We start from the raw sequence: 9,910 nt of genomic DNA on the forward strand, positions 1-9,910 counted from the left end.
CAGCATCTGAGAATTATTTTGGGTAGACTTGCTGACAATTTGATCTCCTGGAAGGAGCAAGCATTCCCAAGCACCTGTTCCATCCACATGCTGGAGGTTCCATGAGTTACTCCTTTGTCTTCCTGGTCTCCAGGCCAGTGCTAGCACATAATGCATGCTTCAGTAAGTGCTCATTGAATGTTTGCTAAATTGTTCCTACCCTGTGAGGTTTCATTCATTGTTTACCAGGAAGGCAGACCTATACAAAAACCGGGAAGTTCAGGAGGCTAAGAGCCATAAGAGAGAAGGTGAGCACACATGGTGTGAACACATGGGAGGATGTGACGTGGGGAATGGTTTCTTCTGACCAGTTAGATAAAGGCAGGTGATAGGACCCCTGAAAGAAAGTAACCAAGTCATTTTTGAGTTTGTGCTCACCATAGGGGTTATCCACACGAGATATATGCCAATCATGTCCCCATTTTTGGAAGGCAAATCTCAAAAAGTATGGAGAGGAGGTAAACAGGCTCCTATGAGCAAATGTGTTATTCAAGGATATAATAAGCTTAAAATTTAAATGCAAATGATTCCCAGAAAGAAAAGTATAGGATAAGCCAAGGGTGGGGGGGATAGTAGCCCAGGAGAACAATATAGAATTATATAAACTCTGCAGCATGTCCTCTGATGCTCACCTTCATTCTTTCAGCAAATATCTACTGAGTACTAACCATCTACTGGAGGCCCTGTCCTAGGCACAAGAGTACAGGAAGAAGCCAGGTGGGAAATGCAGTAGGCAGCCTCTACAATGGTTCCCAGTGATCTCTGCCTCCTGACATACTGTAATCACTTCCTCTGAGTGTAAGTATCAGCAGTAGTGGGTTGTCACTTCCACAGTTAGGTTATAAATAGGTGTGGCTTTGTTTAGGGTGCGTGTTCTCAGTTCACTTGCTCTAAGAGAAGCCAGTTGCCATGTGGGGAGTTGCCTCATGGAGAAGTCCATATGGCAACGAGCTGATGTCTCCAGCCAAGAGCCATGTGAATGAGCTGGACATGCATCCTCCCCTGGTCAAACCTTGAGATGACTGCAGCCCCAGCAACACTCACTGCAGCCTTGTGAGGGACTTGAGCCAGACTGAAGCTAAATTGCTCCTGGACTACTGACCCAGAGAAACTGTGCAACTACAAACCTTTATTGTTTTAAGCTTCTAAATTTAAGAAGTAATAGATAACTAACATAGGAAAGATTATAAAAGAGATTATAATACTCTCTAATAGTTACAATAAAGAACATATAGAGACTATACCCCCAAATCAGAGACAGAACAAACACCTGAAGCTGAACCAAAGAAAGAGATGGCTTCAGAAAAGGGAGCAGGAAGGGAGAGGACCCCAGTGGAGTGAGACTTAGGGAAATACTAAAGGCAGTAAAAAAGGATTTCTTGAGTTTTGTTCAGGGCAAGAAACAGAACAAAGAAGGCTTTTTTTGGTGGGCTGAGGGTGGCAGAGAAGCAAAACTTTCCAGCTTCATCTGCAGCTACTGTCTTCAGAGGGTCCATGAGTCTCAAGCTGCTGCATTCATTTCTCAAATATAGCCAAGAATGGAATTAGGTTTGGTTGGAGTAGACTGAAGGAGGCGTAGGGGGAGATTGTCCTAGAGCTCAGAGTTCTGCCAGGTACATTCTTCTTTTTAGGCCCGAAATATCCCACTCTGAGTACTGGGAGCACATGAGGTGAAATGAAAGTTGCAGATGGCCTTTGAGATCTGGGGCATGGGGGAGGCAGATGTTGCCTTCATTTCCAGAAAGAATAAGGTGGATCCCAAGACACACAGACCAGGATGCTGATGTTGATCTGGGGAAAGGGCCTAGAACAGATTCCAAAGGGATAATGTGTGAGCTCCAGGACCCAGCCCAGAGCTCTCTAAACAACTCAGATCTACCTTTACCTGTTGTCTTGGTTTTTTTAAACAACAAAGAATGAACAATCATTATCAAGATAAAGGTAAGGCTGTGAAAATAGCATGTCCTGATTTCATCTGGGCCACTGACACAGCCTTCATAAATGGAAGAACAATACGATCAGAATGGTTTGTTACCATTTGAATAGTTATAACCAGAGATGACTGACTAAAGGAACATTATCAAGGTGTTCCCAGGAGACCCTCAGCCCCTCCTGGATACTACTACTAACAGTGAACATGTATTGTGAATTTACACAGTACTGATAACTGTTCTAAGCCCTTTCCATGGATCTTCTCATTTGATTCTCAAAATCCTATGAGATATAATCAGCTCCATTTGACAGATCAGGAACATTAGGTGCAAGAGGGTTAAGTAACTTGACAAGGCTACACATTAGAATATCAACAGAGCCAGGACAGGCATCCGGTGATCCAGACTTAATGCCTTTGCTTTATCCATGTGGCCTTATTGCCACAGAGATGGCAATACCAATATTCTCTACCTGGAGAGAAGCAACTTGGCTCAGCTTGCATGAGTATGAAGCAGGCTCAGATGTGGGGTGCGCATGCATGCAGCCCTATGTTAGCGTGTGACTGTGTGTATAGTGTGAATGTGCGTATGCATGATATGTGTGTACTGTGTGCTCTGAGCCAGCATGTTGCTGGGAAAAGCTGAAGGGAGAGGGGTGGGGCACTGTGCACAGTGCCCAGGGTGCTGGGAAGCAGCAAGAAGTTGGTCAGTGGGTCAGGCAGCCGGTCACCCGAGCAAAGAGGGTGACAGGTGGGCAGGGCTGTCGGGGGTGACCAGCCGGCTCCCACCTGCTAGGGCTGTCCATCAGCACTAATGCTGGCAGTGCCCGAGGCCAGGACCCCCAGCAGGCCAGCCTCAGAGACGCACACTTCTGGGAGACATGCATCCCAAGGTGGCAGAGACCCAAGTCCTGGCCCAGACCTAAGCAACCAGGTTCCACCCTGTACCCTCTTACCCACCCTACGCCAGAGGCTAAAAGCTGCCTTGGCTAGCTCAGAACCTGAGAGCTAAGGGATGGGAAGGGTTCCAGTGGGGACACATGGCCAGTGGCTGTCCTTCCATATTCATCTATCTGTACTATTCAGATGAATGGAAGTACATGACTTTGATAGTATTTTGGGATAGGAAAGGCAAGAGGGTCCTCAGAGGTCATCTAAATCACACCTCTTTATTTTTCAGATAAGTAAAACTGAGGTTCAAAGAGGCCCTGGGACCACCTGCAAAGATCCTGGGATTCATCAGAGGTCTGGTAAGAGCTAGAAGATTCAAGGGAGTCTTGCCGGGGTATGTCAGCAGGTGGAGGCTGTGAATAAGTGTGGCGGGGGGAGGAGATGAACGCTGGGGCTCCACAAATCCAGGTAGGGAGGGGGCCAAGGTCTGGCCTGCTGAGCAGGGCACAACCGGCAAATGAGAGGCATGGAGAGTGAGGGAGCTGAAGCCCAAGTCATGATCCAGTGGAGGGGCAGGCACGGAGCTGGCAGGCGGTGGCGCCAGCGCAGGGCTGGGCGCCGCGGGTCCAGCGTTGGAGAGACTGGGATGGGGCTGGTGACTCCGGCCCGCCTGAGGACAGAGATGGAGGCCGGTGGGCAAAGCGGGGAGGATCTGGGGCGGGGCCGTGGGGGTGCTGGGGAGATACGGGGGTGCCGGGGAGAGACGGGGGTGCCAGCACCAGGTCATTGGGAGGGGAGGGACTGGAGAGCGCTGGGCAGGGCGGGGAGATGGGAGCCGCGCTGGAGCGTGGGGAGGGGCCCGGCGGTGGGCGCGCGGCCGCCGGGAGAGGCCGGGGCCAGGCCGGGGCTGCGGTGAGGGGAGGCGCGTGGCCGGCCGCCCCCAGCTGTGGCGTCGTTCAGGCCCGGCTTAGCGGGGCCGGGGCCAGGGATTAGGGGCAGTGGCCGCACCTGGCGGGGCGGCCGCAGGGCTAATGCTGTGTGACCGCGGCGGCCCCGCCCGACAACTGGCTTCCTCCCGCCCCGGAGGGCTGTGGGCTCGTTAGCCCCGCCGGCGTGTGCGCGGGGTGCGGCTGCGGGCGGCGAGTGCATGTGTGCCACGGGGGGCCCTGAGGCTGGCGCTGACGGCCACCGGCTGCGCCCGGCACCAGGGGGTCCCAGAAGTGAGGCTGCCCCAGGGGCCGCGGGGAGGGACAAGACACTCGAGTGCGTGCCGCCGTGAGCTCTTGTCACTGTGTGATGGTGTGGTCCCGGAGTCCGACTGGGGGTGCCTCTCTGATATGACAATCCCTGTTCTCACCCTACGTGGACCGTGTGTCACTGTCCAGGACCTTAGCCCATATTCGGAGTATCCCTGTAACCAGACTGTCTATGGGACACGTCCATATTCTGAATGTGTTTAGCAGTATGGGGAAGAGCTTCCACCTTCCTTGGGACCTGCTGCTCAAATTTCTTCTGCAGATACACCTTTGGCTAGCTCAGACCCTGACAGCTATGGGATGGGAAGGGTTCCAGTGCGGACGCATGGCCAGTGAATGTCCTTCCATATTCACCTGTCTGTAATATTCAGATGAATGGAAGTACCTGACCTTGCTAGTGTTTGGGGATAGGAAAGGCAAGAGGGCCCTCAGAGGTCATCTAAATCACATCTCTTTTTTTTTCAGATAAGTAAACCGAGGTTCAAAGAGGCCCTGGAACCACCTGCAACGATCCTGGGATTCATCAGGGGTCTAGTAAGACCGCAAGCTCCTTCCCAGCCGGAGTGTCTCAGCTGTCCATCCCACAGGGCCCCGGGCCTCTGGTGCTGAGATGGAGACCATGCAAAAGTTCTGGCACCTGGATTCCTGCCCTCCTCAAACTCAGGCCTGCCCCACTAAGCCCCTCTTCATCCAAGACCTACCTAAGGGCCACCAGCCATGCTCTAACATGCCCTCTTTCCTACCAAAATAATTGCATCTGAACAAAACTTGTGTTAGAACTGAGAGGTTTTATCGAACCTCGTAGGTGAGCCTCCAGGCCTTTGCACCTGCTGTTCCTCTGCCTGAAAGGACACTCACTTCCCTTTTCCTAGAGCCGAGGAGCCACCTCCACTGGGATGCCTTCCCTGCTGCAACCCACTCCACACCACCCTTGCTTTTCCTTGCAGAACCTTGGATCACACCTGACTCTGGCTATTCCGATGTCATCTCCATCTCCTGGAGACAGTTGCTGCATGAGAACAAAGGCAGGGCCCAGACCAGGTCTGGAGGGATAAGTGACAGGGATATGGGCACTGAGCTGAGGCACTGGGCAGGCAGAGCCACTGCCCTTACCCCTACCATGAACCCCTAGAGAGAGGCTGCTAGAACCTTCATTTCTAAGGAGCAGGAGAGTGTGGCTACCCTGCCTCTAATTATTCCTCCATAGGCACACAGGCCTTCTCTCCACCCAGGGAGCACACATCTGCCAAGAGCAGCCCTGCCCCCACACCAGGCTCTCCAGCAGTGAGGAGCTGGGCTGGGCTGTCCTCACCCGCCCTCCTGGTTCTTCCCTGGCCCTGCCTGGGGATGCCAGGACCCACAGCAGGTGCCTGGAAAGGCTTGGGGATGAAGAGGGGCCTGGGCACAAAAGGCCACCCTCTGGCCAAGAGCAGAACTTAAAACAAATTCCAGAATCCTCTTCGTCCTCCTTTTCCCCGCCCACTCTTTAGTTCTGTTAATAATAACAGCTACCATTTACCAGGCACCTAATGTCTTTCTTTGCACAGTATTTGATACTGTATGTGCATTGTTTGTTTAATCCTAAATCAATCCTGACGCATAGGTATTACCCTCCTCATCTTTCTGATGAGGAAATAGAAATTCAGAGAGGCTATATCCCTTGTCCAAAGTCAGTGTTGGACTGGTCAGTGGCAGAGCCAAGATTCACACCCCACATCTTTCCATGCCCTTGTCCTCCAATGCTGACCCCAGGTGCTGCTCTCCTCGCCCTAGGTGGTGACTCTCTGCTATACGTCTGCCTCCCACATTAGCTTGAGAGCTGTGGGATAGCAAGGGCTGTCCCGTCCTCTCAGTGGCCCCAGTGAAGGAATGAAGGAATGCTTGTAGAATATTACCTTGGCTGTTAGAGGGCACAGCATGGTAGTTACACACATGGGCTCAGAAGCCCAAGTGCTGGGGTTCAAATCTCAGCTCTTACTTCCTTTATGACCTTGAGACACTAGTATTTCTGTCTCAATTTTCTCATCTGTAAAATGGACATGATAGTGAATGCTGGTATTGAGGAGACTGAGTTAGGAAAAGTTCCTGTCCTATAGTAAGTACTGCCTGTGTTAGATAAGATGCAGTGTCTCCCTCCAGACTAGATGGGGGCCCGGTCCCACTCTCTGCTTGCATCCCCAGCACTTAGCACAGGGTTTGCCTGGAGTAGGTCCTTCCCTTCCTCATCTATAAAATATTACTAAAAATACCCACCTGGCAAGATTAAGGAGATGTATATAAACTGCCTGGCACAGGGCAGAAGTTGGCATCAGTAGTAGCACCAGTGGAGGGTGGGCTATTGGTAGGATAATGGGGAGGGAGGGGGAGGGAGGGGTAGAGCCAGGTTAGGCTCTTCTGAATGCCCCATTTTTGGATCCAGAGGCAGAGTCTTCACCCAGTGTCCTCCTCTTGCCCATGTACCATTCAGGCCCTGGTACAGAGGACACATAGGACCTTACTCAGATGGTGGCCTCTCCACCATGTGGAGAAACCCCCATGCCAGAGGGTACCCTGGGTCTAAAGTGCCTCCTCTTCGCCTCTTCTAGACCTTTCCCCAAGGGACTGGCAGCTTTGTGTTTTGAGAATGGAGCCAGCTGGACAGGGAGGCACCCAGGAGATCATCCCAAGCCAAACTTATTTAGGAGTGGAATTCTGTCTTCAGATAAATTCTTAGGTGAAACCCTGATATGTAAAGCAGACAGAGGCATTATTTTGTGCCATAAATTAATGTATAAGTTCATGTAGATAACTGTTATTTCTTTATTTATTTATTTTTTTTTTTTTGAGACTGAGTCTTGCTCTGTCACTCAGGCTGGAGTGTGGTGGTATGATCTTGGCTCACTGCAGCGTCCGCCTCCTGGGTTCAAGCAATTCCTCTGCCTCAGCCTCCAGAGTAGCTGGGATTACAGGTGCACGCCACCACACCCAGCTAATTTTTGTATTATTACTAGAGACGGGGTTTTACCATGTTAGCCAGGCTGGTCTCAAACTCCTGACTTCAGGTGATCTGCCCACCTCAGCCTCCCAAAATATTGGGATTACAAGTGTGAACCACTGTGCCCAGTCATAATAGCTGTTATTTCTTATAATACAAAAGAGCCTGGCACATAGCAGGCATTCAAGAAATAATTGTTGAATGAATGGATAGTCCATCATTGGAGGAAAAAAAACGAGGCTATCTCGATGAATACAAATCTGTGAAATAGGGGGTAATTATGTATGATGGTTGGTGGATACTTCTGGCCTGAAATCTAATCCAACATTTGTGAAATCCTTATAGCACTTCTGAATGGCCCAGGACTCCAGAAAACACAGGTTGAAAATGACAAGCTCTCCTTTTGGTGGGTGAGGACACTAAGGTCAGAAGGTCAGAGGAAGATTCAGGCTAGAAGCCAGGCCTCCCAATTCCCCCTCCAAGGGCTCAGGCTCTCCTCAGCCCCTTGATACGTTGCATTCTAGGGCCCTGGGCTGGAGTTATTCCTGTCCCTTTCACCCTGGCTAGGACAGCTTGTGTGCCGGGGGCCGCCATCCTGCTCAGGCATTTCCCACCAGCCTCTGCCTTAAGCTTAGGCCAGGCAGGAGCCAGGTTCCTCCCACTGACTTCAAGATGGGCTCTCTTCCTAGTGTCTATTATCTGAGCAAGGAAGGCCCATGGCCCAAGACCCTCTTGGAACCAGAAGGCCCCAAGTGGCAGACATTCCGAGTGAGTGCCAGATTAGTAGAACCTACTAGATGGGTGAGGAGCAGGGGAGATGAGTACAGTCATTGATGATCTGCCCAGGGGGAACACCCAGGAATGCCCCAGAACATGGGCCCCACAGCAGTTGGGGGCATTTGTGGGCCTTCCTATAAACTTCTGAGAGGGTAACTTTATCCTGCTTCTTTCGGCCAAGTATCCTCCTCCAGCAGCTGGTCACAAAGCTGGTTAATCTCCCAGAGTGCTCAGCTTAAAACCCGTGACTCACAGCACAGCCAGTGTAGGGGAGGGGGTGACTGCCTCCAATACGTGGCGCCCAGAGTCAGCTGTTCTGGGGCCTTCTCTGGTTTCTCCAACTCAGTCCTGAGGTTTGGGGCCTTGTCTTCCTTCCTGGAGTCCTGCTTCTCACTGACCCCTACATACAAGCCACGAGAGGTCAGGGCCCTGGGAAGAGGGCCAGTTCCAGGCGTTGGCTTTGGCCAAGCCTTCAGGCTATCCCAGAAATGACCAGCAGGCATTGGCCTTCTGGGGAAGGGGGAGGTTTCACATGTAACTCTGGGAGGGATTGGCCCTGAAATTGGGGTCCCTGCCTCATCTGCCCAGACCTGGAAAAAATCCCCTTTGGCCATGACCCTCTCATGGTGGATCTTCATTCCCCATCAGCATGTGGCATGAAGCCTGTGTAGGGTGGCTGAAATGAGCTAGCAAAAAGGAACACAAATGACAAGGGACCTCTGACTTGAGATCAGTGGAATAAACACAAGCTGTGTCATGGAGAAAAGGTGGAGTAGAGTGTTGGCTTTGGAGACACATGAGTTCCAATCTCAACGGTCCCAAAGCTGCCAGCTACTAGCTGAATAGCTTCCCTGAGCCTCCGTTTCCTCATCTGTAAAAGTGGGATAGCAATAGTACTTACCTTGGTGAGCTAATGTGAGAATCAGATGAGATTCTGTTTTCCTGCTTAGTAGGTGGGAGCTATCAATATGATTATTCTTATCGTCATGATCATATTGCTCAAAAAGCAGGAGAATCCATTTTCACTTGTTAGGGGACTTATGTTTGTATAATGGGAGGGAAGCTAATGGTCTCAAAGCATTTCAGTGACTCTTCTCATTTGGCAGGAAATCTATTCTAATGAATGTGACTCTGTAAATGATAAGGGAGTATCTGCCAGCCAGCGGCATCTTGCTTGTTATGGCTGAAGACCTAACCCAAGAAACAGCTGTAACAGATACATGACAAAGGCTCCCACTGGTACCTCTACTGAGCAAAGCACAAATCATGAGGTAACCCTTGCTCCTGTGGTGCCAGTGATTCTTAAAACCTTCTACTCCAACTGAAGAGTCCCATACATATCCAAAGACTCCTGTAGGTAAGGAGGAATGAACCACTTTATAAGTTCCTGTTATGGGCCAGGTACTATATTAAACACACATATTTGACCATGTCTAACTCTTGCAGCACCCATCGGGGTGGGTGTACTATTTCCTCCATGTGGTGGACTAATTAACAAACCCAGTTCTTCACTCCTCCTTGTATCCACACCCTTTGCCTGGTGACCCTTTACAGCTCTTCATATCAGGAGGCATACTGTATATTTCTCCACGTCTCAGTTCTGAGCTCAGCCATGCAACTTGTTTTGACCCAGGAGGAATTAACATATGTGAATCAGGCAGAGGTTTAGGAAATATGATTATGTTTCTGTTTGCACTTTTGTACCACTACCATTACCATGAAAACATGCCTAGGCTAGCCTGCTGGAAGTGAGGCTTGTGGAGAACAGCTGAGTCGCCCAGTTGCCCAGCCAAGACCAGCTGGATCAGCCAAGGCCAGTCAAGTGCAGCATGTGAGTGAGCCCAGCAGAGCCCAGGAAAACAGCCCAATCCAATAGCCAACCTGCAGACTCAGAAACTGAAGTCACTATATTTTGGAGAGTGGTTCATTACACAGAATTATCATGGTAATAGATAAGAGATACATGCCATTAAAAAAAAAATAGACTCCTTTCCTGGATTCCATCTTTTCTTTCTCTTACTCAGTGTGAGAGTTAGCTGTTTC

The 9,910-nt window shown here is 50.6% G+C and overlaps 1 long non-coding RNA gene across 1 annotated transcript; it reads left to right on the forward strand.

Annotated features, from left to right (window-relative positions):
• Nucleotides 1-3,299: 3,299 nt before the first annotated feature.
• Nucleotides 3,300-6,919, forward strand: LOC116525187. Its single transcript, XR_004257612.1, has 3 exons — nucleotides 3,300-3,552; nucleotides 4,582-4,650; nucleotides 4,989-6,919. It is a non-coding gene; the product is annotated as an uncharacterized LOC116525187 (long non-coding RNA).
• The last annotated feature ends 2,991 nt before the right edge of the window (nucleotides 6,920-9,910 follow it).

This window comes from Sapajus apella, unplaced genomic scaffold (genome assembly GCF_009761245.1).
Source record: "Sapajus apella isolate SASKATOON/1434 unplaced genomic scaffold, GSC_monkey_1.0 scaffold47, whole genome shotgun sequence".
NCBI lineage: Eukaryota > Metazoa > Chordata > Mammalia > Primates > Cebidae > Sapajus > Sapajus apella.